At 46.5% G+C, this 27,908-nt stretch overlaps 1 protein-coding gene and 1 long non-coding RNA gene across 4 annotated transcripts in view; both read left to right on the plus strand.

Annotated features, from left to right (window-relative positions):
• SLCO3A1 (solute carrier organic anion transporter family member 3A1) overlaps positions 1–7,091 on the plus strand; it is a 157,116-nt gene extending 150,025 nt beyond the window's left edge. For both annotated transcript variants that reach the window (XM_080551801.1, XM_080551800.1), the window contains exon 11: positions 3,661–7,091. The gene's annotated coding sequence lies outside the window, so the exon portion shown is untranslated. The remainder of the gene's footprint in view (positions 1–3,660) is intronic.
• Positions 7,092–16,351: 9,260 nt separating this feature from the next.
• On the plus strand, positions 16,352–27,893 carry LOC308176266. 2 transcript variants are annotated; one of them, XR_013938194.1, is made up of 2 exons: positions 16,352–17,316; positions 18,638–27,893. It is a non-coding gene; the product is annotated as an uncharacterized lncRNA (long non-coding RNA). The 2 variants fall into 2 exon arrangements; XR_013938195.1 differs by having other exon boundaries at positions 20,336–27,893.
• The last annotated feature ends 15 nt before the right edge of the window (positions 27,894–27,908 follow it).

Below are 27,908 nucleotides of genomic sequence, written 5' to 3' on the forward strand. Positions count from 1 at the left end.
AAGCTTTTTGATGGTTAAAACTCATTGATGGCCTGGCCTGGCATCGTTCACCTTTTATCTCTTCTTTTTCAGTTTTCTAGTTAAGTGCAAGCAAAGCTGGAATGCACCAGGAAAAAAAAAAAAGCTTTGGGTTATTTCTGGTGAAAACAGCCTCAGAACCTCCCGGCTGCTTTCATTCTTTACCTTTCTCTTATAAGGGAGAGAGCAAAGACCTTGCTGATTTCAGTAAGATGTTTCTCTTACAAGGTAACAACCTTTATAGCAGTCTGCGTTTTGATGGGACATTCTTAAGATCTAATGCACTGCTATCCAAGACCTTCCTTTTCTTTAGAGAGGTGAAAGCGAGGCTTTGCCTTCTAGAAGCTCAGTGTAACCAAACAACCTATTGACTTCCCTGCTACGAGGTGTCTGCTTTCACAGGCTGCGTTGAACATGACGGATGCTTCTCCGGTCCGAGGCATCGCGGCATTAACTGTGTCTGAGCACCGCCTCTGCTGCAGGGCGCTCTTCCCAGTGTCCAAACCGACACAAAGGAACAGAGATGCTGTAGATACACGCTGGAGAAACAGGTCAAAACTGCAGGCTTTCAAGAAGAGAGTAAATGGCTTCACTTCAATGCTTCTTTCTCGTCTCTGCTCCCTGACACATGGCTGGCTCATCGATATCTTCCTCTCTATGACAACCCCGAGGGAAACAAGACGCTTCGAGAGGAAGAGGGGTTATTTGAACAAGAATGCTGAGTGGCTTTCAAAAGTAGCTATTGTTTACTATAGATCTGCTGAGATATTTTGGAAAGAGCATCGGCTTTTAAAGCCGTGCTGAAATCCCAAGCGGCTTGGCTCACTTGCAGCCCGGGTCGAGCAGAGCCGCAGCTTGCCCTGAAGGAGCTGCCTGAGGTTAGGTGCTGGGAACAGCCGCGGGGAGGCACGTAAGGGCCTATCCAGAAGGCTCACAAATACCCGTTAGACCTCCTCCAGCATTGATTTTATTCCATCTCTAACTATTTGGTTGGGCACGAGGGTGGTATGCTTCTAGGAGACGTTGTCTCCTTGGCGTGAGGTTGGAGCAGCTTTGTCAGGCTGGCCGTGTAGAGCTGCTCCCTGCACCACGTAGGACAGGCCTCTGCAAATCGAGACATCCCTGCCCTGAGCTCATCATTTCCCTGTACTGAGAGCTAGAACCTCAGGAAGCCTAAAATCCACATCTGGAGTAGGTAGTCCTGCTTTGATGTGCGCCGTGCTGCTGCATCGCAGTGGTTTGGTGATCCTGCCCGTAGGTTCGAGTGTCTGGGATACCCTGGGGTCCCTTTGGCCTGTGGAAGAAATCGTAATCACCACTGATTTCTCTTCAGCGATGGAACAGGGCAAAAAGCACACCTTGAGGAGGATGATCATAATTTAAAAAAAAAAAAAAAGTTTAGTGTAAGCAGCATTAGCTTTTGCTTTTTGATTTAAATGGCTGAGGTTCAAACACTGCCACAAGCCTGGACAGGTGGCCGTTTCGTAGTTACGATAAATAATTTAAATGACAAATCCAGACCTGTCTCTTGGTCCTGTATTATTCATGAATGAACGGGCTTGTTTTTTATGACAACGTTCCTTAATCAAACACAGCCCGTGATGCATCTCAGTCCTCGAGTTCATTTCGATTGCGCCTGGCTGTTTGCCATCCTTTCGCGGCTGTTTTCTGTTTTGCAAAATGTATTACCTAGATCGTATTACTTCTGCTCCCTTCCTGGGGGACCGAAACTTTTGTACACAGCGGGGAGATCTCTGCACGGCTGCGTATGTCCTTTTTGTGGTGAGGCTTCACTCAAATGCATATTTCTGAGCATTTCCCGTTGCACAATTGTTTTTACTATCAAAAATATCATTCATGTGAACGTTCGTGGCAAAAGTCAGAGGAAAATGTTCAAGCATCGTTCACGTAAATCTTTGGAGACGCTTCACTGTTATTTGCTCATTTTGGCTTGCTTGAGGTTCACCAGGAGGGTGTGGGCATGTGAGGGGCTGGCTCCTCCGTGCCCACGGGCTGCCTGGTTTCTCCGAGCATCTCCAACTCCCTTTCATTTTGCTGGAGATGGTGAGGGTAAAGCTGTGGTTTTCCAGCTGAATTTCTGGGGTTGAGAGATTGGTGAGAAGACGTAAGCCTCGTGACTCAAGCACCATGTGCTGAAAAACGAGGATTCACTTCTCAGTCCTTTATAGACTTCCATTTGCCTTTGTCAAATGGGAATAATAATGCCTACTTCCCCAGGTGCTATTTACTTGTCCTACCAGCTTATTGGCTACGTGCATAGGTGTGTGCCACATTAAAACATGAATCCAGCCTTTTTTATGAATGTACAGACTGCTGAAATATGGTGTCTAGGGGGAGAGGTGGCCCTGGTGCTCATACGAGCAATTTGCTCACACACGGCTGATTTGCTCCCCTGTTGTTGCCACCAAAAGCTGATGGCGCTTACTGTTTTCATTCATCCCCTGAAATATAAATGTCTATTAAAAAAAATAATTATTTCTGCTTCATTCCCTAAAAATAAGCTCATAGAAACTTAGGAGAAATTAGAGAGGATTTTATTTATTTATTTTTCGGAGAATGAGCAGTCACAGAACTGAAGAAGTTGGAAATCCAAATGAGAAAACTAGCTGAGCGTGTTTTTAATGCCCTCCATGTCTTAAAAAATGGATTAATTTGCTAGGAAGATCCCCTTGGATGAAAAGGGTCATGGGTTATTTACAAGCAAGTGTTATTTCTCTAGCTATCATCGCTCAAAACTGCAAGGAAAAGAAAGGAGTTTATCGTCCTTTTCTTTCTGTATGCAGGGAGGCTCCAGTTTATCAGAGATCTGTTTTTAATACGAAATCCTTTAAAAGCCAGAGGATATACCAAGCCATCCCAGGAGGTGATGAGACTGCTGATCTAATTAGGAAAGGATTCGGAGCATTGCACCCTTCTTGGATGGCTTTGGTGGAAGCTGCGGGTGCGCGGCCCCTTCCAAAATTCAGTCCGCGCATCCCTTTTGTGGCTGGTCCAGAGACCTCCAGGGAAGCCCCAGGACCCCGCAGGAAGTGCTGGCGTTGGCACAGAACGAGGGGAATTTGTTGTTTCTGGAAATTGGTCTCATATGAAATGTGAAACTAAGGAAAGGCCTTGATCATTTACAGTCATGAGCCATCCTCTGCCGTTTTTGACACGAGCAAGGTGCTAATTCTGGAGTCCTGGCTTAAAAAGCCCTGCAGTGGTGTCTGAATAATTTATCTCTCTGCACATGTTCTTCTTTGTGGTTTTGGGCGGTATTACCCTGCTTTGGTTACAATGGTGTTCATTCATTTTTATTTTTTTCTTTTGCCCGCGGAGCTACTTCACAGCAATGGACTGAGGAATTTGGGTTTGTAAGGTTTATTGAATACATCCTTGGATGTCTTATGCGAATCTGAAACCCTAGCTGCAAAAGTCAGATAGGTCATACTATTCGTTGAGATAGCACATCTCTGCAAACTATGATACACGTTTTTGGGCTGTGAAGGGCAGTAAGGATTGTGCAGGTCAGCTCCACAGGGTCAGAGAATCAGATCTGGACCAAGGCCGAGGTGCGCTGATGCTGTTGTTTTGGGGATCCTGGATTGGACTAAATGGAACACATCATTTATCTTCAAACAGATGAATGAGCAGAGCTCTGCGGTGCTCCAGGACTGGAGGAGAAAGGAGATCAGGCGCTGTCAGCCCGAGAGCCTGGATGATAGCAGGAACAGCCAGGGGGTACGTGTTAGGAGCGAGGTGTACCTGCAAGCCATGCAGGCAGATGATTTTGCACAGATCTCTATGTATTCCAGCCTGTGCTGTTTCTCCCTTCATAAACAACATCCAAGCACTAAAGTCAGCATGCGTGTGTGTTTGCCCAAGGCCAAATAGAGCTCTGCTGTCATCGCTGGCAGCGAGGACTACCTGCCTGCTTCATACCCAACCACGTATCCACAGAACCACTCAAGATTCAGTAGACTTGAGTCCTTTTGATGCTCCCGTGGATTCAGCATGGGAAATCAGGATCCATCACCGCACGCAAACATCTTGCTCTTTCTGCTGCTGCTCTGTTAACCAGATTAAGTTCCCCTGCTACCTCATTCATTTTGCGCTCATTAAGGTTAAATTTAGAATTGAAGGCAACTCTTCTGCCCTCTGGGAAAGGTAGTGAGGGAGCCTGTGTTGCAACAAGCCCTGAGGAGGCAGAAATAGCATCTGGATGCTCTTTCCTTTGAGACAAAGTGTGCGTGGCTCTGCTGAGACAGAGAAGGAAACTTGCTCCCAATTTTTTTTGAGTCGGACACTGGTTGGACCCGTGCATCTAAAGAAAGTTGTGAAATCACTGACGAATACACACAGAAAAGGGGTTGGCCAACCCAAATCACAGGTGTGCAGTGGTGACTCCATCCCAGTTTTCCTCGGAAGACGACCTCTCTGCCTGCATCCGTATGAGATCCTGGTGGGATGCACTGCTCCTTTCCCAAAAGATACAGGCTGAGATCCAGCCTCTCTGCTGCCCCTGAGGCTTTTGTGATGATGCATCTGTGCCGTGCCGAAATGCAGAGAACAGCTTTTCGGAGAAAAAATGACATGTGTGACCATCGCGGGGGAAAAAGTAGCGAGGAGGTCTGTCAGCACCTGATTAATGGAGTATTTCCCAGTAGGCAGAGTCATGTGCAGCTTTCTGCCAGGATGCTGGCAATGCCAAGAATGAGACGTGGGATCAGCACCTCTTCCAGGGCTGAGAAATACAAATCCTGTGAGCAAACAGAGCCGGCTTCGCTGATAAGTGCAATTTTTCTTGAAAGTTATCAGCACTGCTTGTTAGGCCGCAGGAGTTAGAGCAAAGCATACTGTTGGGCAGCGTCTCAGGAGCTGGGTGACGATGGGATGGGCATCCCTGGCTTGGGGCTTGATGGCTGGAGAAGTAGTGGTGTCAGACCAGCTGGTCTTGATCTGCTGCTGCAAGTTGCCTGGAGCCCGAGGTTTCTCTCTGTGCGCTGAATTTCCATTTCCTCCTGGTTCATTTGCACTCAGTTGGCACCAGCCTCTGAGATGGGCTGTGAGTGCCAATGCAATTCCTTTGGAAAGAAAAAAAAATGCTTTTGGCTTTCAGGCAGACAGTGATTTTATTTCTAGAAAATAGAGCTATAAACCCGGCTTATGCCAAACAAACACTATGCAATGTCTGCATTAAGCTGGGGGGGTGGGGAGTTATGTCAAAAGAGGAAGATATTTGTCATTCACCTGTCTGAGTGCTGGGAAATGCTCTTTTCTTTATATACTGAGTGCTTGACTTTTTTTTTTTTTTCATCATGCCTGCATCCCGGCCTCACTTTTTGCTCAGCTGAATTCTGATCTCAAGCCTGCAGTGCTCAGTAGAAAAAAATATTTCCTTTCCAGATCAGCACACAGGTCTGTGGCAGCGAAGAACCGTGGGCAAAGTTGCCTAACAGGCAAATACATGAACAAGGGTATCGTGTGCCCTCAATGGGACACGTGTAGCAAGAAAGAGCAAGACAAAAAATATCATGCCTTTAACTGTCCATCTACCTGACAGGCACCTAGATGGCACATTAGAAACCTGATAGATAAAATAGACGAGGCAGGAGTAGCAGGCTGCTAAATTACATAAAGTGCAGCCACAAATTGCAGGCACAAAAAAAAAAAAGGACAGCTTAAAAAAAAATTATACCGTAAGTATCCATTTCTAGACCAGTATTTGTGGTGCTTGCAAACAGATATATCATTTGAGTCCAAAAAAGATGAACTATTTATTTAGCAGGAAGATTGCCCCCGGCAACTGTGAATCGGAGGTTATCTAATGCCTTTGCCATAGGCTGTAAGTGTCTGGGCAGTTAGCATATGCAAGAGAATTACTCACAGATAAGCATCCTGTAATTTATACAGCGCATTCCAGATAGAAACCTCTTCCGTATCAATTTCTGCCTGTTCCATAAACTGCTCCCATTTATCACGCGGGATAAATTCACAGGCGGGCACTGAGGGTGTGCTGTGATCTGTGTATACTTCATCAGTTAATACTCGCTGAGGTCCCTCCAACATGATTGGAGTAAATCTTTCTCTCCCTTTCTTTGGTTATGACCAGTCTATAATCTTCTGGGCTAAACACCCTTCTCGTGAATGAGGAGTAATACTGAGACACGGGGTAAAAAATAATACGGAGAGAGAATGTGTTTCATCTCGCTTCGGAGATAATGAGACAGTTTAGTATGACATATCATTTAAAATCAGGTTTTTCTTTTTAATAGATTCAGTATCCATGAAGAAGTGACTGACAGATCAGCACGTGACATATATTTCTCTTAGGGAAAAAAAAATTGAGATTGGCACAAGTGGGGAGGCGGCGGATTCACGGCGATCTTCGAGAAGACAAAGGGGCAAGGCGTCAGGTGAATAACACAGACCTGAAGCTATGTAAAAACTAAGCTGAAAGTCTCAAAACCAGCATCCATCAGAGCTGTAGGTGCAGTGGTGCCGATGTCCTCTGGCTGCAACCTGGAAATGCTTCCCTGCACGGCTCTGCAGCCTGGCGTGGCAGCAGGAGCAAGGCACCCCGAGCAGCAAATACACTGGGCTCCGTTCATCCTCTCTGCTGGCTTTGTCTGCAGCCGGGTGCCTCTTGCTAGGCAATTCCTCTCCTTCCATGCCCTGTTTTGCCTGGGCTGTGGCTGTCATGGAAATATCAGCCGAGGAAGTGTTTGAGGTTGGGGAAAATCTACGGAGATTGGGAGTCTGCTGAGACATGGCTGGATGCTGGTAGCTTCGTTTTGCATAGGCTGCCAGCAGCCTACTCCAAGCTATCCGAAATGAACGCACAGCTGTTTCCTCAAAGCAGGCAGATGCTCTGCGCCTTCAGAGGGCGAGGACTTCAGAAAGCATTGCAAATGGAGACAGCCCTTTTCTTGAATGACAAAGGTGTATCAGCAGCATCCCAGGCATGGGAGGTGTTGCCACATACTTGGACAGAGTCCACACATGGCTCAAAAAAAAAAAATAAAAAAAAGGAGAAGAAAAAAAGACACATAATGAGGCCTGGCATGCGTGTACTTAAGGCCATCTGCTAATGTGATCTGTTGCCAATTTGTAGAGCTAGCAGCTAGCAACCAGTCTCCACAGGTCATGAATGCCAAGATGAGATGGGCTTAGAATAGGCACTTGCAGGACGTGCTAATGGCCACTGTTTATCAGAAAAATCTTCCCAGCAATGAACGCTATCAAAGGAGGGCTGTGATGCGCTTTGGTATCGGGGACCACATCGGCTGATACAGGTGGAGGTTCCTGCCATTTCCTAAAGTCTCTGCCCCTGCGGTGTGGACTGGAAGGTTTAATCCTATGTAAACACAGCCAGAAGGGAACTTCCAACCAGCCTACTCTGCAAGTTATTTCAGTTTGTTTCCTTCTGCTGCGTGAGCAGGTCCTCCTTCACGTGGCAAGGCTGGAGAAGAATTAACGTATACCACAGCATCCTTAGGAGCAGGAGCAAGGCAGCTTATGGGATGCTTAAAAAGCTGTTCTCACCTGTGGCAAACACTAAAGCCACCCCGACCTGCTCATCAGCCGTGTCTGGAGGTGTCTGCAGGGCGCCCTCGGAGCAGGAGCCTTCCTCCCCTGCCAGTCTCCGAGCTCCAGACCTAACCCCAGGGGCCAGCCAAATACGAGGAATGAGCCGTGGTTACCTTAAAAAAAACCAGTATATTGTTGATAAAAAGGAGCCCTAAGCAAATCAGATTTATTTCCTAATCAGTGCCTGGCAATGTCATCATCATACATTTGCATAAGCAGGATGTTTTATGCATTGTTTTGCTTTGAGCAGGTACCTCTTCATTTGTGTGCACTCGCTGATGTGCTCTCTTAACCTGCCACAGGCTTCCCCAAAGCTAGTAGCTGTGAATGCTTCTCAGATAATAATTAGGAATATTCACCCTCTCCGCATCCCTTTTCCAACAAAGACTTGAAAAATGCAACCTGATTATTTTTTTTCCCCCAGTTTTCTCTCTTTTCTTCCTTGTTCAGGTACTGGCTGCATGGAGGGTAGGTGCCTTTTATCAAAAGACAAGGAGTCTTCTCCTTAGGAAATGTTTATGTGCCTGCTGCAACACCAAATTCAGAAAATAGATTACCTCTCAGAAAACCATCTGTTTCAGCATCCTGTGAACTTTCAGATTGGTTCTTGTGTTTTATATGACATTTATTCAAATGTCTGTGATTTCTCCCTTTCACCTGTCTGCCTGTCATAAAAATTATTCTGAAGGCTCAGCGCATCTATTCAGATTCAAAAAAAAAAAAAAGGGCACCACAAACTCCCTATTATACTTTAAGATGGATGAGCAGAGACGAATGGAAACTGGAGAGAAAAGAGAAAGTTGGGAATTTAGGAAATTTTGTATTATTTGGTAGTAAACCAACATTTTTCTATCCCAAATTATGGGAAGTGATTGGTTTCCATAGACAAATCCCTAGCTTTCCAATGAGAAATGGAAATTTGGGGTAGATGGCCAACATATTTGGTGGAAGGGTTCTTTAGGGAAGGGCTCCAACAAGCCCTGTGTCCTGCTTGGGCACCCACCCCTGGCAGCATGACTAGAGTCTTTTCTTGGAATAAGTAATTTGGAGGGAATGGGAAGGTTCTCCAGACTCCAGAGTTCTCCTTACAGTCCACTTTGAGTCTTGGAAAGTTCATTTACTCCAATTACATTTTTTTCAACGTGCTTGCCCTCTTCTACTCCCGTCAGAGCCACTCAGTCTCTCCTGAAAATGCAAGTGGACACGAGATGGACTAATGCCAAAAAAGCACTCCCCGCATACCACGTATAATCAACAAATAGCTTTCCCAGCTTAACATTTTCTGCAGTAAAATAGTGAGGCTTTAGAGAACGTGTACCAAAACCAGGGATATCACAAAGCACAGAGAAATTGCTATTAATTTCAACATCTTCAAACACGTAGTTTATTTTTGGTGTCATTAGCTGATGTGATGGACGTGATAATGGGCTACAAAACTTTTCACCTCTGGATAATGGGTTACAACACGGTCCAGAAAATCAGTAACTAAAGTAATTGACATCCACTATCTGTTCAGTAGCATAAGTGGAAACAGGATTAAGTCTGTCTGTCCAGCTCCAGCCCAACTGGTGTCTCCGTTACCAAAGCCACCAGCACAATTAGCTCTAATGGACATCTCCCCCTGAAAAGATATGGCATGTAGGCAGCAATTTTCCCTGTAGAAAAGTTATGTAATTGGTAAATTTCCATTCTGAAATCTAATTGGGTGCTTTTGCACAGGAAGAAAGACTCGGGGAGATGTTCTGTAGTGCTGGGACTGAACCGTGGTGAATAACGTGGTGGGAGAGGTGGGGAGAGGAGCTGTGCTCTGGGGGCTGCCTGCCCTTCCCGGGGGGCTGCCTGCTGCTCCTGCCCCTGTTTTTTAAACAGAACCAAACAAAAAGCCATGAGCTTCGGAGCCAGCTCTTGGCCCCTGCAGGAGCCCTGGCTCTCCAGGCAGGTCGTCCTGCCCCTGGGAGCAGCTTCAGAGCCGTGTCAGAGTTAATCTTTCCTCTTAAGCGTTCTGCCTCCTCCCAGGAAAAGGAGAGGAGGTTTTGTTATACTGGCAGGATCCTACTGAGCCCAAAGTAGCATAAAACCTGCCTGCCTTGTAAACACAGCGCAACAGAAGCCGGGCATCGCGGGGAGAAGCCGCCAGCCCCACCACCGCCCGGCCCTTTGTGCCGGGAGGTTTCAGTGCTGTTGGGCAGGACGAGGAGCTTTCGTCGCCGCTATTAAGCAAAGCCAATCGCTGTGCTCCTGAGCGTCTCTGCAGGCTGCAAACACGCCTCGTAACCAATCATATAGCTAAGCTTACACTTTCACTTAGGGGAAGCTTTGTTCTCCGTCGCCGAATTGATGTAGAAAGCAAGGAGCGAGTGGCGTTCTTTTCCCATTCAGCAGCAGACACGACAGGAGAAGCAAAAGCAAACATCAGACCCTTGTCTGTGGCAATGAGAAGTGATGCACGGTGGCCCCTTCACATCCCAGTGGAGATGCGAAGTCACTGGGAGTCTTGTGGAGGTTTGCCTCCGTCTCAGATGAGGAGTTTTGCTGTGCAGGATGGATTTTGCAAGAGCCGTGCTGCTGTTGCTGCAGTGGCCGTGACAGTGTGGGTTTTCTAGTCATACAGAACAATAACGAATGAATAAATTGATAGCAATTAGGGCAGGTGCCTTATTGATTGACATCTCAAGGCAAATGCTACATTCATTACCAGTAAAATACGCCACCATACACCCCAGTAACTAGAGGCCCATCACTTGGTAGCGTTAATGTTGGCACGGTAAATCACGCCGCTGCCTGGTCCTGGGGTCCAGCTCCACGCAGCAGCACGAAGCCTCCAAGAAGGTGACATTTATCTACCAGACCGCAGCAGCTGGAAGCTCCATATGAAGCTTCTCAGGGACTTCCCCAGAGGCCAAAACTTTTCATGAGGCAATTAATCACAGTTCTTCAGTATTAGATTTTGCAGGGCAACTTTCTCTTCGCTTTCACCTTTGCAAACCATCCGCCCTCTCTGCCCGCATGTTCCCCTGCCACTTGCTGTTGGCACACCTGATTTTGTCCCCATTCTCTTCTGCTTCCCTTTCCACTGGTTTCACAGTTCCTGAAGCTCTTGTGTTTTTTGGTCATCGCTCAGTTTGGAGAATTCCCATCTCTGCTTTCTCTGCTCTCTCCATTCCCCCAGTTTTCCCATTATTCCCCTCTATAGTAAACACTCAAATCTGTTGCATCTTTGGTACAACCTCTGATACATCTCTCTGACACCCCACACTCAGTGTATGCTATTTGCTTTTCTTCTGCCCACTTTGTTCACCGATCATCTCCCTGTCCGTTCCACTTGGCAGAATATCTCCACATGGCAAGAAAATTGGGTTTTTAACTTGGATTAATTAATTGGAATTAACCAACCTTGGTTTTAATTCAGGTAAACGAAGAGTTTTCACCTCCAGGTTTCTCTGCAGGCTTCCCTACCATTCCCTTAGGTCTTTTTTCTCCTTTTTTTAGCAAAGCAGGTCCTGGCTTTTTTGCTTCTCGCCACAACTTCCCTTCCGTTTAGAGAAATCCCCTTTTCCTGCCTGTCAAGCCCCCCTCCCTTCCCACAGACCTTTTTCCTAGAAAAGTGCATTTCATCAGCTTCTGCCAGGTTTGACGTGCTCCGGCAGCACGGCCCACCTTGCAGGTTAATGCTGCTCCCCGTCCAGGCTGTGCTTGTCTGGGCTGAAAAACTCCAGCTGTGAATTTGACTCCATCTCTCAGACGCAGCCTGACTACTGGGCACTTGTTAAGTTATTCTAGATCAAAATATCAGTTACTCATCCTGCCCTTATGTCTAAACATTGATCACGTTGTAAATAGGTATTCTGAGAGTGTTCAGAAACTGTTGGAATAGAAATAGGGCGTCGTGATAGACAACCAAACAGACTGCCAGCACAAATCTGTAGCTACAAGTGCAAATATGAGCCACGAATGAGGAAGGAAGGAAATGGAAGGTAGTGTAAAGCTGCTACATCTAAATCTATTGTCATTGAGACTGCGTTTGATACTTTCTTCAGTTTTGACACCTAAAGCTCCAAGAGAGTTTGGAAAAATCAGAAAGGTTTCAGAGGAGAGTTCCAGGAATTATTTAAGATCTCAAAAACCTGCTTTATTCTGAGAGGCTTAAACCCTAATCTATTCAGTTTATCCACAAGCATGCAAAGTGCTCACTCAGTCACAGTCTGCAGCTTCCTACTTGGGTTAGAGATTGCTCACATTTACGGCTCTTTAATCTTCTCGCAGCGGGAACTGATCCTGGATACACTCAGCCTAGCAATACGGCATACTTCAGCAATGCAGGGAAATCAGCCTTCCAACAGCTGACCTACAGATGTGATGAAGTCTCTGTCACCTGGGATCTTTAAATCAAAACTTAACATCTTTTTGGAGGGTGTGCTATAGCACAGAGGGGACTTACAGACGTGCCTGCAGCGTAGATACTGCCAGAAGAGGTTCTGCGATCTGGTTAACAAATGCTGTATAAATAAATTAGCACAGTCATTGCTCCAGGTCTTAAAAATCTATTAATACTTTCAATACATGATTTTTGAAATAATCACGCCATCCTCTTACAAACCACAAGCCTGAAACTGTGGTCAGATTATGGGTTAATTACGCTTGCGAACAGCTCTGGATTGTGCAACTGAGAAACCCAAGGCAGCAAAACCGTAATTGGCTTTTCCAAGGGCATCCAGCAAATCGCTGGAAACGCTAGGCACGGAGCCCAGGGGAGCCGGTGCTTCCTCCTCTCCCTGCACCTCCCTCTTCCAGCTGCTACTAACAGCGATAGCATCGGCTGGGACACGAGGGCCTCTGAAATCTGCTGCAGGGCACGGTCTCGACTCAGCACCATCGGATCCTGTGCCGAGGGAGGCATCTCCCCAGCGACACTCCTGCCGTGGTAATTGATGGGTCTGGCTCCTGACACCGGCGTGCCGTATCTCATCACCCCATCCCCAGCCTCCTATTCTGATGGGCAGCCTTTCATTTGGGTGTGGGAGAGAGGGGCGCGTCCCGGCCTCTTTTGCCTCAGTTTTTAGCAGCTGAACAGACCTGCCTCCTCATTCTGCCTCTTTTGCCTGTATAATTCCTTGCGTTAAAGACTGGTCGATTCATTTCCCAGATCCACTCAGTCATCAAAGGTTAAACAGCCCTTGGTTTATCTATTAAAGGCAGGCAATTAGTTCCCCCATGCTGACTCTGGGTGAGAATCGGGAGGGGACAAGGTAACCTTGCCCGAAACACCTGCAGGAGGAAGGCACGAACACCCCGATAGCTCCCTACGGCTCCACAGCCATCACCCACCCTGGAGAAAAAGGGATTTCTCTCCACCGTGCAAGCAGCTGAATGAACAGCCCCAAGGGGCCCAGCCAAACATCTGCTGTGAAATAAAAAAATGGGGGAAAAAGCCGCAAGGTTGGCAGGCGTTGGTGCAGCCAAGGTAGTGCCTGGGGAAGGACAGCGCTGGGAGCTCAAGTAATGCATGTCGCCTCTGCTTGCAGAGCCAGCAGAGGGGAAAATGTCAGAGAATTGGCCTGTCAAAATGACGAAGCTGAAAAAGCAAGAGCGGTGCAGAAATCCAGGCTGTGGACAAAATGCTTGAAGGAGCTTGCTGAGACCAGATCCCGTGGGCACGGTGAAACCTGGGGAGGGAAAGCTCTGGCTCTGTCCCACAGCCCTGCTCCTGGGCTGGCCAGGAAACTCCCTTCCATACACCTGGTTTTTTGTCTGTTTGTTTTGGTCGATTTGTGTGTGTTTTGTTTTTTTTTTTCCCAACCTGACCATTAAATTTTTACTTAAATTCTTAACACTAGCTCCTCTGATCCATATGGAGACTGTTCCTCAGCTCACCGCGACCTCACTGCTGCACAGGTCGTTCTGCCAGCGGGCCCAGCACGCTGCCATGCACCCACCTGAAGCACTCGGTCTTTGTCCTTGATATTTCATACCTTTTCTTTCAAGTAGATTTGCCATTAGCACCTTCCCGTTTAGCCATCACTTGGCCAACATAGGAAGCTCTACCTCATCTGTCACCATAAATCACACCCTCCAGACCCGAATATTTTTCAGTCCCCTTCCGTGCTCTCTCTCCTGTTTACAAATACCTTTCTAGGGTTTTACAGGTTTTAAACAGGGCTTTAACCATGCCCCAGTCTCCACAACAGCCTCTGGGGATTACTTTGGAATTATACCTTCGCTGGTTTGCAAATAAATAAATAAATAAATAAAAGAAATAAGGGGAAAAAAGAAAAAACTTGTGGCTATTTTAAACAGCCCTGGGTTGACTGAATCCTTTAGGACTGTGAGAACATTCGAAGCAAGACCTTTGAGGAGCTCCTCATCATGGTAGGCAAGGGGAGTTCAGTATTGCATCTCTGACTGAGGAGCTCTGGTTTGATTCCTTAGGATCCCTGAAAAGGGGATTCAGGTCCTTAAAAATTTTAGGTGTGTAAAGCCCACTAAATCCTAAAGTGAAAGAAGGCACCCTGTTGCTTTTGAGGACCAGGGCTTCAGTGTCTTGGAGCTGAAACTGGAGATGCATAGATTTGAGACTACACAGCTTCCCAAGACCAAGCTCTCCAGGGGTTTGCCACCTCTTGGTGGCAGGACCACGACATGGTTTTGCCATGGGGACACCATGAGGACATCAGGCACTTTCAAAAACCTGGGCGGCATCCAGGGGTATCTGATGAGTTGTCCTGAGCCGTGTTAGGCTGGGTAGTCCAAAGTTCCTCCTGGTTTTAAGCACTACTCTGTGAATCTGTAAAATGGAGCATTAATCCCTTCCCCGCAGGGCTATTCTAAGAATAAAAGCTGTCAGGCAATGGATGCTAAAGCAATCAGGGCTTTACCCGACGTGTGAGATAGTTAGATTGACTATGCCCCCGCGAAAGCAGCAGAATCGTTTTGTGCAAGCCTGGTGATAAATTGAATGAGAAGGCTCATGCAGCCCATCTATTAACAGCTGGCCTCTGCAAAGGCTCCAGCAAACAAACAGGGTGAATGAAGTCGCGAGATGATCTCTTTTCACAGAAAAAGGACTTCTCTCTTTCCCTTTTTCCCTCTCTTTTGTGCTGAGTTCCATCAAAAGGCGAATGCGCCGACAGCTTTTCTAAAGCGCTTGTTTTTTGGAAATGTTACCTCTCTCAACTGTTGGCTATTCAGCTTGTTGGAAACGGGATTAAATCTGGGAGGTAAAAACAAAACAAAACCAACCCTGCAAGCGCTCTGAGTATACACTGGGATGAATGAGAAGCATCAGATGGCGAAACAGACATCTGATGTCGGCTCTCCCTGCCATCCTCTTCCCGAGCAGACAAATTCCCTCCAAACGGCAGAAATCCACGGCTATTTTTGCCTTCCTGATTAGTTTGTTTCAGTAAATCCCACTCCGTGGATAGGCCCAGCTTGCTTTAATTAGCTCTGGCACATTGACAACGAGCAGGAAGACACCACCACAGCACAGTGCTGTCCGGACACACACCGCCGAGCAGTGACAAAAATAACCCATTTTGCTACATAACTGCTAAGTGCTTCCTGACTGTCTGCTTTTATCCCTGTAAGCCCGCTACCTAGCTGGTGAAATTAGTCTGAGCAATCCAACACTTTACTGAGCAAAATCTATTTTTCATCTCTTGCTAGCAAATTGTTCCAAACCCAGCAAAATCGGTGACCGTCTGGAGTTATTTTTCCTTTGATTTTTGTCTTCCACTGTCTCTCCCTGGTTCCCGCATCCCGTAGTATGTTTTATCTCCTGCATGTTCAGGGCAGTCTGGTCATTGCTAGGCAACATGTCATAATAAATATTTCATCGGCAGAGGAGCGTTTGGAGCTGCGGCCAAAAATGTTGGTCTCCCCAGCCGGCGGAGGGGTAGGAGGGCTGCAGCGAGAGGGGCCAGGCTGCCCGGACCAGGCTGCTGCGCTCTGCCTTGTGCAGCATCCAGGGCTCTGAACTAGCAATATTGGCCCTCAGAAGCAGATTTTTGGGTATTACAAGACAATTTCATGCACGTGCATGTGCAATGTGGAGAATTGTTGTGGGAAGACAGAGGATGGGTACTTGCACATGAACATCTTGCAGAAGTGTGAAACCCAAACCCAAACCCACAGGAGTGTTTGTCCTTGCTTCCAGGGCTCTCAGAGCTCTCTGTCCCAAAATAGCCACATCCCTCATTGCTTTCGCTCCCTCTCTGCCTTCCCATCCCCGTGGGCCACAAGAAAGGTGTCATTTGGGAAATGCCCAAAGCTGAAGCTCTCAAGGCGACCCAGCAGCACTAGCTGGGAAGTTGCATCGTTGTGTGGAGGGAATTCTCATGCCATTGTCTGTCACACTGTCATTTTTTCACCGTTCCCTTATCTAACACGAACCTGGCCTTTCCTGTCTTTCCTTGACTCTGTGGTTGATTATTGCTGCTATAAGAGCTGCTGTATCGGTGGTACGAGCCTGGCAGTAAAGTGGGACTGTCCTACCTGGTGGGCTGCCTCATCCCTGTTTCTCAACCATGCATGGAGAATGGGGGTTCAGGATCCCTGGTGACCCCCAAAAGGCTCTGTGTTGGCTGGTCTTTGCTCAGAGGCCATCAGGACTGTTGCAATGAGTGGCATTACAAGAAAACAGGCACACGGTGACCGCTTTATGACGGAGGTTACCTGCATGTGCCAAAGAGGATGCACTATGAGGGTGCCTTTGGATGACAAAGAACAGCCTTGGGGGGGAGAATTACAGCGTCTTGGAGGATACATCACTGAAATGCAGCTCCTTCCAGTTCCTGCTGACTTTTGCAAGCAGCGAAGGGATCCAGGTTGGGTCCCACCAGGGAGGTGGGACCCCTTTCACAAAGATGGAGATATGCGTGAAGAATGGAGATGTGTATAAAGCAGTGTCCTAGCCTGTGATCCTGGTGCCCTAAAAAGCTTGCTTGCTTGCTTGCTTTCCTTCTTTCTTTCTTTCTTTCTATCTATCTATCTATCTATCTATCTATCTATCTATCTATCACAATGGCCTTGGCAGCTTATCAACTGCTCCTTCTTCTCTTGATCTGGAAATAGGTTTTGTGGTCATGGATCTTGAAATGTCTCCGCCCTGCTCCAGAGGAAGAAGAACACCTTCCTCCCCTGCTTCTGGAGACCCGTTGCGTTCAGCCATCACCTCCCCTAGCGTGCTCTGCACTAAAGCCCCCAGCCCTGCAGGGCTGAGCTATGCCTTCAAGGCACCAGCTCCTCCAAGATTCCCCCAACGCAAGGAAGAGCAATGAGAACTTGTCAGATGAGCGGAGCACACTTCTGTCTAGACTCCCTGTCAAGCCAAGTACAATCTTAAAACAAATGACTGCAACAGACTAACACTCATGCCAGGATGTTAACAGGAGTACAGACAAGGGCAGGGAGGTATTTTGAGCTTTATCTATTTGCTTTCATCATGCGTTGCAAAGTGCACTTGTGGCTGTTTGTCTACATCTGATGGAGCAGGATCCTGCCCACCAGAACAACAAGCTCAGCACCGGGTGCGTGCTGCCTCCTGTGGGGGTGGGAAAGCCATTACTCAGGCAACAGTGTTGTGCCTCTGATTGGGATGCTTTCATCACATCTGCCTGCGATCATCAATCACGATCTCTATTTCTTTGCAGGCTGAGAAGTAGGTGAGTTTGGAAGGACTCTTCTGGAGATGTTGTTAGCTGACAGAAGCAAGTAAGTAATAGGATATGAATGTATTTCTATGTGGGAAGTGTAGTGGTCTTGGATCAAAACCTCAGTGGTTTGTAGCTCTCTTGTTTTATGTTTTATCTTAAATACCTCAGGGGACTTTCATTGCTGGAGAAATGTGTCCAATGCTCAGGCATGCAGAAGGGGTCTGATGCAAAACCCCGTTTTGGTTAGGTGGAAGACATGGGCTGCAGGGAATTCATCCTTCCCAGTCTTTCTCCTAAGCTGTTGAGAACAGTGCTGGTGCAGTGACTGTTCTTTGCAGTTGTTAGTCTTTATGGTTTTGGCAATAACTAAGGGGACCTCATTAATGTGTGCTTAAAATTAAGGAAAGGTGTGTCTCCATGGTGCAAAGGTGCAAGAGATGCCAAAGTAGCCCTGTGGGTGAGAAATAATATGTGTTGACTTGAAAGGAGTTCTGTGTGAGTGCAGCTAGGGTGCCAACAGTGCAGATGCTGCCTGACTCCGAGCTGGCTGATGCAGCTCTGCGGAGCACTGAATTACACCGAGTGGGCACGGCCACAGTGACAGCAGTAAAGCGTTGGAGACCTGGGCAGCTGGGAGGCTGAGACAGGCTCCTCTCAGTCTGCTAGCATGCCCTGAGGACAGAGAAACCGAGACCCAGAGTACAAGGAGACAAGCACAATGCTATCCTGCCGCATCGACAGCGGATGGCATTGCTAGCAGGGGACTTGTCTGTCCTCGGAACTGCTCGGGTGGTAGGAAAGACCATTAGGAGTCATGGTAATTCACTAGGCTATGGAGGGACTCTTGCAATTAATGGCCATCAGCCAACAGGGCAGTCCTTGTTAAAGTTAAAACATTGTTGTATCCAGCTAGTTTCCAAAATTTGTCAAAATGCTGTCCAGAAATTCCTAGAAAATCCTGAAATTCCCTAGAAAGGGCAACCTGTGAGCAGAACGCTTTCATAAGGATGTAAGAATGGTTGTACTCAGCCTAACCAAACTCCACTGTGCTCCCATTTCTGTCTTCAACAGTGATCAGCAACAGAAGTTTTTTGGTATAGGCACAAAGGAAATGTATGGAGGTGTATCCTTCTAGCTTTAAGCAGTATAGTGTAGGCACTTTCAGCCAATATTTACATCTTTCTTTTTAACAACATTTGATTATTTTATTTTTTTCTGACCACGGATATTGTTGTCTTGCATGTCATCCTTGTGGCAGTGTGTTCCGCGGTTTAAATATGTGCAAAAGAGTTTATCTTTGCTTAATTCTGCAACTTAAGGATTTAATTTCGTGATCCCTCATTTTTCTGCTATGAGAATGGTGAATAATTGTTTTCCAGTCACCTTCCTCTGACATACTTGGTCGCAGCACGTCCACCCCTGATTTTCCTGTGCAGCTACGCCAGTGTCTAAGTGTCACATCAGCAGTAGATCCAGCCACACTCAATTACCTTGTGCAGGTACCAGCAGCAGTGACAGTGGGGTGATGTGGATGTCGCCATGGGTTAGCAGCCCATGAACTTGTATAGCTCATACAACCATCTATTCTACCAGACCTCAGCTATCATTTTTATCCTTCCTGGATACATCAAACCCAGCAGAGCTCTACCTCCCAAGATTACAGTCTCTCTCCGTTAGATAGAACAGGACTCCAGTTCAAAAAGGTGCTATTTTGAGTGGTGGTGGCTGAGATGTGAATGTCTATTAGGATGACACAAAGGTATGCTGAAGGCCCAGCTGATGTTTGAAGATTCAGCCTGGATATTGACTGCCAGCAGCATCTCAACATGGGAATTGTATGCTTTGAAAACCCCTAATTTTCAGAAGTCCCTGACAACTCTGTGCTAACCTTTCTAAAATGAATCCAGTCTGGAAATACTCCACAAGCACACAGCCTATTATTGCCACCACTATTTTCCCCCTGCATAGTACCAAGAAGAATTAAAGACACTGGTAGTTTTTTGCCCCAAGCAATCATATATAATAGATGGTGCAGGGTCGAATCGCTGCTTGCCTGAGCTAGTTTTGTACAGTCAGAAACTCAGCTGAAGTCAACACTTAACTTTGCAGAACAGAGCCAGCCTCCAAAAACCCACAGCAGTCTGTGTGCTGCCACCCCCCAGAGCTAAATGCCTCCAGATAGTGAGGGCAACTCAGGGCTGAACCCGTCCTGTGTCTCAGCTGGAGGAGCCAGTCGTGAATCATCACGGCTTAATGAGCACTGAGCTGAGGATTATGCACTGATGCAGGAGGCTGCATCCAAATTCTCCACCAGAAACGAACTGATTGCTTTGTTTTTTTTTTTTTTTTGAGAGATGCAAATGAAGGGAGTACACCCTGGCACTGGAGTTCACAGAGGAATATTTGCATGTTGGGATTTTGGTTATATTTACATCCATTTTGGGAGGAGAACTTTTAAAAAAAAAAAAATGTACAATGGACTTACCTGCTGTTAACTTTTTTGTAATGGTAAAAATACAGATTTCAGTGAGGTCACTATCCATTAAAAATCCCATTTAAATTGTCACCTTCAATTAAATCATTTCATGTATTTGGAGGGCTAGCCAGTTCCACTACAGTCTCTTTGAAGGGATTTTTTCCAAATATTAGACCATTAGACAAATGGTTTCATTTTATGCCAGCTGAGCTCATCTCTCAGAAGAAACACAAGAGTGCTTTTTGTTTCCTCTAATTGTGGGGCACGGGAAGGCACAGGGAATGACGTGGCACCGCTGAGCAGGACATGGCACGTGGTGTAAGTGCCTTGCAGAGGGTGTTGGAGGCCATCTCCGGTGAAGTAGCAACCCTTCCCTTTGGATAAGGGAGAGCAGAGAAGTTGTAGATGTCAAAGTGCCCATCGGGTCTGTAGTCCATCTTTATTCTGTCTTGGAGTTATCCCAGCATCATCACCAGCAGTTTTGTCCCTTCCAGTTGCCAGGCTAGGTCTAATCCTGTCAGTTGTAGGAATATTCCTTCATTGACTTCTCGTATGCAGCTCAGATTCACTTATTATTTTCTCAATCCATTTTTGTCTTCAGTATTTCCCAAGCTCCTCTTGGCTGCAGGGGCTGAGTTGTTCATCCCCACTTCAGCAGATCAGCAGTGGAAACCAAGGGCCAGTGGCTCGGAAGGCTCACAAAAGGCAGAAAGCCTTGGACGTGAAACATCTGCCCTCTATCACTGCAGCATCGAGGAGCAGGTGACATCCTTGCTGCTGAGGTGAGGTCAAACAAGACTCAGAAATCAAAACGACTTCCATCAGAACATCCCTTTTTTTTTTTTTTGCTACAAAAAAGGAAAAACCTCTTTAGCCACATCAGTGAAGCAAAGTCCAAGTGTTTTCTTTAATCCTCCTTAATCATGGCGTTGCTGATTAACATCTGAATAGAGCTTCTAATTAGAAAGAAGAGACACATGCAGCCTCACCCTGCTGAGAAGGTGAATTCTCGCTCCTACCACTCAGTCCTGCATATGCTGTGCTGATTAGGGCTTGAATGGGACAATGATTAAAGAGGCCACTGCCACTTTGCAACCTCTCAATAGCATAGCTACATTCAAGGATTTATTTTCAACTAAGACTTGAATAAATGTTTTGCAAATGTGAGCCACTCCTGCCAAATGGAAAGAGCTTTTAAACACTTCTGAAGCACTATTCCATCTTGTTCCTTGCTTTATCACACTGATCTCTGCCTGTGTAGAACATGCCCTGTTCGACCATAATGTGTTTCAATTAGGATCGTGGTTTAAGCATATGTATTTCATTTGTTATCTACTTCATTATTCAAAAAGCAGCTGAAGCCTGGTGAAAACCTGAAAAGTGCTCTATTGAAAAATCGCTTCTGCCTTCTTGGGCAGAAGTGTTTTGCTTAAGTTCTTCCATCCATTATATAATTTATTACACTTATTAATTTGCAGTAGGCCTAACCAAAGTCAGGGCTCTGTTGTGTGAGGGACTATCTATTTTCAAAGAAGACCATAGTCCTAATCTCCAAAGAGTTTTTGAACTCCGCTTGAGGCGATTGCATCAATCCACTTAGACTGTTTTTCTATGGCTGGGGAACAAAATGATCTCGATTGACCTAAGCCTTGCTGGAAATGGGCATTCAGCCTCGTACTCATAGGACATCCTGGTTACAGAGCGCTGGCAGACGAATTCCTGCTGCAGCTGCTCAAGAAATCACAGCCTCCAGCTGTTTGCTGCCAATTTGCCAAAGCTTCTCTCATCTCAGCCTCTTCTGCACAGGTCTGTGTCTGGCAGCCTGTGGCTTTGAAGGGTGGCAGAGCCTGCTGGGGTGCAACTGAGCTCCAGGCCCATGTTGCCATCTGCTGGCCCCTCTGAGGAGGAGGCAACATCTTAAAACCACTGCAGCCACCTTTGTGTGAGCCCATCTTTCGTGGACCTTTCTCTCCCAGAGCGTGTTTTGGGTCTATTTCTTCTGTAGGTATCACATCAGCTAAGGAGAGACGGAAAAGTGGTGGCCTGTGGAACCGATGTGGGGGCCCTTGTGCACTAAATCCCCCTCAGTGTCCTCATTTTCCCTAAATAGAATCACAAAATCATCCCTCTCTCAGAATTAAAGACCCTTTCACAAATGGAACCTTGACAATAGTTTTCATCCTCATATCCAAAATTAGTCCTGGAGATACGAGTGGGCCCATTATGAGGAGGCCCGAGCTCTCGTCCCTTGAAGTCGTTATCAGACTGAGCGCAACAGAGGCAGAAGCGGGTGAAAAGGCAGGGGCAAAGCTTGCAACGTAATATCAGCAGGTTCGATTCAACTCTGGTGGAGAAGTAGAGAGATTTTACATAAAGCTATCGAAAGAAATAATCTCCCAGAGACCCTTCCCTTCAAAAGTGCCTTTTCTGTAGTACTAGGCCTCGTGCACCTAAATAGGCCAAAAGCCAATTAGCCAACTTTTTTTTAAGCCCATCACAAAAGCAACTTTCTAATAGGCATTCTGTGAATGAATTGTGACTGGCAGAGCTTGAGAACGGAGATTCAGCTTTTTCTGGGTTGGAAACGCTGCCTGTGCCCACTTCACTGTGAAAGCTCAGGGAAAGCAGGCCCAGCCCTCCATCCGGCCCTCTCCCCCTTGCAGGAGGATGCCTGGGGTTGATGTCCTCCCAGGCGTGTCTGAGGGTCACCAGCCTCCGAATGTGCTCTGAAAAACTCCCCTGCACTGCACACCCAGAGCCTCTGCCTTGGCTCTGCAGCAAGGGCTGGTGTTGAAGGTGCCAGCACAGCTGGGCGACAGGAGAGACCTCATCAGTAAATAGCAGTGGTTCGCCTCTTTGGCATTTATTTTGTCTGACATCTGAGCAGATTTACTGAGTGCTGCTATACCTCTGAAAGCAGGAGAATGAAAGCTTTCTGACAGCCTGTATCACCCAGATCAAGCTAAATTCAGAGCCACAAGCCTATACGTCTACAAAAACCTCTGAGAAAATGTCTTAAGCTAACTCGGAGGTGACCTTTATCGCAGAGGGACTTCTCGGCTGCAGCAGTCATTGGGACCTGCTAGCCACACTGCTGGGCTCATTAGAGAGGGAGATGGTGCTACCTTGACCTGGTCCATCACTGGGTGCCACAGGACCTCCAGCTGGTCACAAATCTCCCCAACTGTCAGAGCAAACTGGAAAATCGCTCAATTGACTTGACGTTTAACTCCCAACAGCAGCAGCAAGGGAGGGGAGAGGAGAAAGGCAGGTGAGGAAGGGCAGTTTTTGCATCATTCCTTCCAAAACGGCCTTTCAACAAAGCAAAATGAGGTGACATCTACCCGCCCTTGGAGCTTATCTCCAGAAGCCTGAGTTCACACAGTCCAGTCATGATCTTCATACAAGTGCAAAGACACCTCTGCCATTTAGCAGCTGTTTCCTGGATTTTAAGCTAGCTTGTTCCTATGGGATAGACAAGCTCCTGCACAGGAGCAGCAAAAAAAACATGCAAAGAGGCCTCTCTCTTCAGCTTATTTTTGTCCCCTGGGCGTTTTCCATCCCTGCTAGAGTGGATTTGCACCCAGGCCTTGAGATCTGCCCTGGCATCATTCCTGCTCAGCGGGCAAGTCAAGCAAGGAGTTGAGAGACCACCATGTGCTGGAAGCACACTAAGCTCTTTGGGATCTGCTCTTGGGAAGCTGGCATACCACAGCACCCTGCCTGCCCAAATCAGTCCTGATGGCCTTCTGCGGACTGCCAACTCCCTACCACAGTGTCCCATGCCACGGCAAGAGCCTGCTGAGTCCCGTACTCAGTTGCCTCTCTTCATACATGCACCTTTGGGCATCCTGGTGTCCCTCAGTGATATTCGAACCTCCTGGTGGCATCTTCCCTCTTTAACGTCTGAACTTCCCAGTTCTGGGACTGCAACCTGTCAGGACTGTTCTTGCACCTCCTGCTGCTGCAAAGCCAGAAGGGACAGGCAGAAATGACCCCAGAGCCAAGGCAACTCTGTTCAGCTGCTCCAGCTCCAGAAAACAGCAGCTGGGACTCAGCTGGAAGGTCTATGCTTTATCTACTCTGCACCAAAGGGTGTTTGCAGTGACAAACTTGCTCTCTTGAGGGAGGAATGTGTTTCCAGCCCATGTTAACAGGGAACCAAATTACTGCCCACTGACACTGGGGAGGAGGTATGAAATAAATTGGTCAGGGGCACCATTACTTTTAAAAGTCAAAAATAATGTGATGTATAACGTAAAGGACAAAGTTGAGTATTGAAGGCTAGTGACTCATACACAATATAAATTCAAGTGTCGTAACAGAGCAATAGTGGAGCAAATTGCTGCAAAATGCAGGGCCTGGTAGGTAGCAGCAGGATATTGAAGATGAAGCTTGCGTGGTGATTTTAACAGGTTTTGAAACCTGCTGCCATAGCTTGTTTTTGATCACTGTGGTTTTACTTGAGTTCATTAGAGTGTCAGGCTTTCTGTGGAGGTGAGGAGTGTATTCAGCTTACACTCGTTGTGCAACCAAATCCATCCTAACCAAATAAATTAATAACTATATAATACTATATATATTATCATAATAACTAGTAAAACCACGGTTTAATTACAAGAAAATCCAAGCATATTATGAACAGAGCAACCCTCCCAGGAGCAGACGCAGCCAGAGGAAGGATGAGGGAGGACCTGCAAGAAACCAGTGTCAAAATAGCTGTTCTGCTCTTATTTCATTGAGCTTCCTAGGTACGTGTGTGTCACTGACAGCTTGGTGAGTCACTCAGTACAAGACATTAAAAACACAACAGAATGCCTTAAAATGTGTGGAACAGAATTACATGGACACCAGAGAGGAAGCAAATGAGGGTACCTAGGTACCAGGGAGCATTTTTGGTTAAATCCTAGTGCAGCTGGTCAGAAATCCCTGAGTAAGGGTTTTTCTCTGGCCTCCCAGCCCTAGGGAGGCTCATATGCATGTACAGCGAGTGGAGAAGGGGATGAGAGCTGATGCCTACAAGTCCTGGCCTTGGAAACTGCAATTCCCAGGCTTTGGCATTTCTATACGGCCTATTACAAAGAGAAAAGTGATTAGAGAAACCCCAGCAGGTCCTGTCTGTCATTACAGCTGGATCTAATAGCAGAAGAAGATGAAACTTAGCTCACAGGACTGACTGTGGATGATCCTATTGCCCATGGGAACAGATATTTTTCTGGCACGTCGGCTGGTTTTTGCACAAGGGAGCAGTAAAGGCTCCGGTTTTGGTCTCGCTTCAGCCTGCCCGGCTGCTTGGGTTAGAGGCAGGAGGTGACATCTTTATTCCCATACTCCATGCCACTTTACCAGGCACGCTTTCAGACCTAATTAAGCTTAGCGTTATCATTGTTTTTATCACATTAAGATCCCACTTGGCTCTCAGCAGCACAGACCACAAAGTCAACACTGCATCTTTAAACAGAAACAACAGATTTTGGTTCAATTAAAAATTCATTAGAATGTAAATTAGTTTGTAGGATTTTTTCCCCTTCTAATGCCTATTCAGTGTGGCACTGTAATGGTGCAAAGCTTAAGAGGAGGCTAACTCACAGCACAAAGATAAATTGTTCTCCATAAACTCACTGCTTAGGGAATCTTGGGAAATTATTTAACCCTTTTCCCTCATCCACTGCAGGATCTCTATCTGATCCCACCAGGCTCAACCGTTTGTCATGATCTGAACACTGCTTTTATAAGTCTAAACTGAACAATTGACCTTATCGTGCAACTTTGCTTTCCCTTCTCCTTTGAAATTCTCCTACAGCACTCAGGGATTTCTCTTTCCCAGCAAGGCCTGTCATGAAAGCCAATTGTTTCCTACCAGACCCTGTTACATGCCAGAATAAATTTACTGCTTGTTTCCCTTCTAGTGGTTGCACAAGATGTGGTGGTTTGACCACAGGCTTATGAAACCATCTGTTGCTTCTGAGGTGCTATGAAGCCACGTGTGAGCTTTACTATTATTTTCCTTATCACTGTAAACTCAGTCACTCTCGCAAGTTCATTAGGTGTCATTAATTGCTAACAACATACTCAGAATGTATGGTAAACGCAATTTAATTGAGAACTAATTAACTTGTTATAGTTATCTCATTACATGCCAATTAAACTTTTTAACATTCCTTTTCAGTAGATAAAGGAACAGTTAAAATCCCAGGGACATAATTGAGGGCTGGTGTAAGGGGGTCAGCGTTGCTGCCTTGGTCTGTAATGCATTTGCTGACAACGGTTTTGCTTTGCAACCTGCTTTTTCATAAGATTAAGGGAAATCAAGGGAGTTCAGGTTAATTTACTGCACCTCTGAAGAGGCTGGGAACTCACAGAAAATGCCTCTGGCATGGGTTTTATATTTTAGGAGAGAAACTGAAGGACCAGGGCCAGGAATTTCTGCTCTGCAGCTGAACCAGCCTAGAGGTTTCATTTGGCAAACCAACCTCCAGCTTCTCCCGCATCCCCAAATTTTGGGGGTGAGATATTTGCATACAACATCTGCTCCGGGGTCCGTGCAAAGGCATCACTCGATAACGGGCCCTGGATCGGCTTTGTTGTGCTACATAATTCCCGGGGACTCCGTGCTGCCGAGCTCCAGCTGATTGCACGCCCGAGAGTTCAAGGCAGCATGATTGCCTGTGCCTGCCCCCCACCAGCTCTGTGATCAAATCACATTTGCCTAGTTTATGTTTCTCCCCTTTCTCTGCATGAAAGTGTCAAGCAAACAAAGGAGAGAGAAGTAATGGAGGAAAAAAAAAAGCAAAACCACGCGAGTACAAAGTGCTTGCAAAGACACAAAATAGGCAGTTGGAAAAAATTGGGAACAATATTGCCTTTAATCTCCAAGATAACCAGGTGCAGTCATCTTAGATGTTACTACTAACATCTGTGGCTTTAAAAAAAAATAAAAATAAAAAATCAACCTGTGGCTGAGCCATTAAGTTCAGTGTCACTGCGATGTTGGCTTTTTAAAAATAAATAAATAAAACACAAAACAAAATCTTTGAAAGCGAACAGAATCCAGGAGGGGCTTATTAAAGTGCGAGAAGCCCATTTCGGCGCTATTGAAGTGAAGGACAAAGTGCAGGCACTGATGATTAATTTCTGTTTTAGCTGCTCACTTCAATAATTGCATGAGAAGCTTGGAGAGCACGTTAAGAGACCAGCGGGCAGGTTTGGGGGCCAGCTAGGCGGGGCTTTAACCCAAGCAGCTTCCCCACATAAAGGAGTCGCTGCTAAGCAGGAGAAAAAATAAGTCCAGGAGCGCTGCTCCTGTTTCCCAGGTATCTCAGTGCAACACTATGGAAGCCACCTGATGTGAATAAAACCAGTTTAGGTGTCAAGCAGAGTTAGCATGGGCCAGTATCCTTAGTCCCTGGGCAGAGCCATCCCCCAGCCCAGGGGCTATAGCAGGTTCAGGTGTTGATCCATCTCCAGTGAGAGCAAACTGTACTCTCTTGGAGAGGATATAAGAAAAAGTGCTGGGAAAAAAGTAAACTGAAGCTAGGCCAGGGAGGCAAAGCAAGCTGTGTCCTTCAAAGTAAAGCCGAGGAGTGCCTGTGAAGATGAACCTTCTCTTAAAGCGCGGGGAAGAAGTGTTAATACAACACCCGTCTCACGCAGCTCTTCCTACAAGAGCTATAATGCAACAAAAGAGGCTGAAGAGGCTATTCTCATGGAATTTTCTACCCAACTTTGTGAAGGCAAAACTTGTCTGGAGGCCTTTCGTCTTCTCGGTTTGTTGAATCCAAACAATTACGTGCGTCTCCCAGAACCATTGTGGTTGAAATCGGCAGCGCTCCTCGAGTGGAAGGGGTGGGTGTGATGTAGTGTTGTGGGGGTTACGAGGACACATCAGAAGCCTCAAGAACTCTTCAGCATTTCTATCCAGGATGTGCTAAGATGGCAATACTTGCATGGTGAATGTATTTTTACTGTGTCTTTTTATGATGTTTTCATTATGTGCTTTTATTATGTGGTTATAAGCTGCTAGAATGGAAACTGGAGCGATAAAGCTTGATTGATCATTATATTCCCATCTATAAAGGCAGATTTTTTTCCCCACCATGAACAACAGACAAGTCTGATCGGGATGCAAGTCTGAGCATTAAGTCCACTAACTCCAGCTCGTCAGGTCAGGGCTG

The sequence above is a fragment of the Anser brachyrhynchus genome, assembly GCF_964034855.1.
Source record: "Anser brachyrhynchus genome assembly, chromosome: 11".
Classification (NCBI taxonomy): domain Eukaryota; kingdom Metazoa; phylum Chordata; class Aves; order Anseriformes; family Anatidae; genus Anser; species Anser brachyrhynchus.